We start from the raw sequence: 2,559 nt of genomic DNA on the forward strand, positions 1-2,559 counted from the left end.
GGTTTACATAAGCGTATACTGCCATCTACTGGTAGAAAGGTTCCTCTGCTTCTCCTCATACAGGCTCTGCTTTGTTCATTCAAGAAACAGCACAATGAGGTGGACAACTAAAACAGCAACAACTCTATACACACACACACTACTTTGATTAAACTATATTAGAAACTGTGTTGCATTAAACAATGCAATGACTAATTGAAAAGTTGCTGCGTACATTAATAAATATGAATTAAACTGCCTGTAGTCACTACTGTTGGAAACAGCTTAATTATTTATATTACTAATGTTCTTTTTACATTACCCTGCTCTGTTTACTGTAAATAAGAATATATATAATTTTATAATATTTAATAATTGACGGTCACTCAGACATTTCTTGAGAAGTTTCATACACCATGTGTGCTGCTGTTGTGTATTTTATTCAGTCAATCAAATACAATACAATATTATTCTATATAATATACAAAACAGAAGGACTGAAAAGGTATAGGTAGAAGAAAAAAATGCTTATATATTCCTATCCTAAATTAATATCAAATAAATCAGAAAATGTATGTAAAATAAATAATAAATAATAAATAAAACAATATATATATATATACATATATAAATACAAATACAGACATACTTTCACATACATCTTCCATATAAATAAATTTTACATTACATTCCATGTCATTTAGCAGACGCTTTTATCCAAAGCGACTAACAATAAGTGCATTTAAACCTAGAGTATAAACAAAGAACAACAAGAATACAGGAAGTAACATTTCCTCAACATCATCGAACTACAAAAGTACCACAATAAGAGCTATTTAAGTGCCACTGAAGTGCAAATCTGTGTTTTAATCCAGATATAGTCGGAAAAGGTGTGTTTTCAGTCTCCGGCGGAAGATGTAGAGACTTTCTGCTGTCCTGGTGTCAGTGGGGAGCTCGTTCCACCACTGAGGAGCCAGGACAGCAAACAGTCTGGATGGAGAGTGATTAGCTCGAGGTGCAGGAGTCACAAGTCGGTTGGCTGTTGCCGAGCGGAGCGAACGCGCCGGGGTGTACGGTGTGACCATATCCCGGATGTAGACGGGGCCCGATCCGTTCAGAGCACGGTACGCCAGAACCAATGTTTTGAAGCGGATGCGGGCAGCCACCGGTAACCAGTGGAGAGAGCAGAGGAGCGGAGTGGTGTGGGTGAATTTCGGGAGGCTGAAGACCAGTCGAGCTGCTGCATTCTGGATGAGCTGCAGAGGTCGGATGGCCTTAGCAGGTAGACCAGCCAGGAGGGAGTTGCAGTAGTCAAGGCGTGAAATGACCAGAGCCTGGACCAGAACCTGTGCCGCCTTCTGAGTAAGAAGAGGACGTATTCTCCTGATGTTGTGCAGCATGTACCTACAGGAACGCGCTGTCGCAGTGATGTTGGCCGTCAGGGAGAGTCGACTGTCTAGTGTCACCCCGAGGTTCCTGGCAGTCGGGGGCCAACACAGAGCTGGTGAAGGTGGTCGTCAGGTCGTGGGTGGGGGAGCCTTTCCCTGGAAGGAATAGTAGCTCGGTCTTGTCAGGGTTGATTTTCAGGTGGTGAGCAGACATCCACTGAGAGATGTCGGTCAGACAGGCAGAGAGTCGCGCCGCCACCTGTGTTTCGGTCACATTAATCACATTTATAACTCAAGAATTGTTCTATAAATAATTCTCTTGAAAAAAAAGGAGTTCACCATTCTTACATCCATTTCAACATTAGTCCAAAATTGGACTCCAACAGAAATACATCTTCTTTGAATCCCTTTTTTAGCCTTTTGTACAGTAAACTTACAAACATCTCTCAAATCCACATCAACTCTAGTAAGACCGAGTGGTGGACTTCCGCCGTGGTAAACGCACTCCTCCGGTACCAGTGAGCATCCAGGGACTGGACATTGAGATTGTAAAATCTTATAAGTACCTGGGTGTTCACCTGAAACACAAACTGGACTGGGCTGACCACGCACATGCACTCTATCAAAAGGGACCCGACTCTTTCTGCTGAGGAGACTGAGGTCCTCTGGAGTGCAGGGAGCACTGCTGAAGACCTTCTTGGACTCTGTGGTGGCATCAGCCATCTTCTATGGAGTGGTCTTCTGGAGCAGCAGCAGCATGGCAGCGGCTGACAGGAAGAGGCTGAACAAGCTGCTAAAGAAGGCCAGCAGCGTGCTGGGTGTCCTCTGGATACTGTGGAGGTGGTGGGGGACGGGAGGATGATGGCAAAGCTCTCGTCTCTGATGAACCACGCCTCCCACCCCATGCATGACACTCTCAGCTCTGCACAGCTCCTTCAGCCACCGGCTGATTCCTCCCCGGTGTCTGAGGGAGAGGGAGCACAAGTCCTTCCTTCCTGCTGCTGTCAGACTGCACAAGAAACTGCAGTAGATCGCTTGAGATCTTGGCACACTCAGCACTTTTTCCTGGACACTTTAACCTGCTGGAAATTCACTTTGGTCTCTGCCTTATATGTTTTGTTTCCTCTGTATATTTAGAATTTGAGTATTAGTATTTATTATTTAGTATTGTTATTGTGTTTTCTGTTTTATT

At 44.0% G+C, this 2,559-nt stretch overlaps 1 pseudogene; it reads right to left on the reverse strand.

Annotated features, from left to right (window-relative positions):
- Positions 1 to 789: 789 nt before the first annotated feature.
- On the reverse strand, positions 790 to 2,346 carry LOC130207377 (uncharacterized; annotated as a pseudogene).
- Between the last annotated feature and the right edge of the window lie 213 nt (positions 2,347 to 2,559).

Source organism: Pseudoliparis swirei, chromosome 17, assembly GCF_029220125.1.
Source record: "Pseudoliparis swirei isolate HS2019 ecotype Mariana Trench chromosome 17, NWPU_hadal_v1, whole genome shotgun sequence".
Classification (NCBI taxonomy): domain Eukaryota; kingdom Metazoa; phylum Chordata; class Actinopteri; order Perciformes; family Liparidae; genus Pseudoliparis; species Pseudoliparis swirei.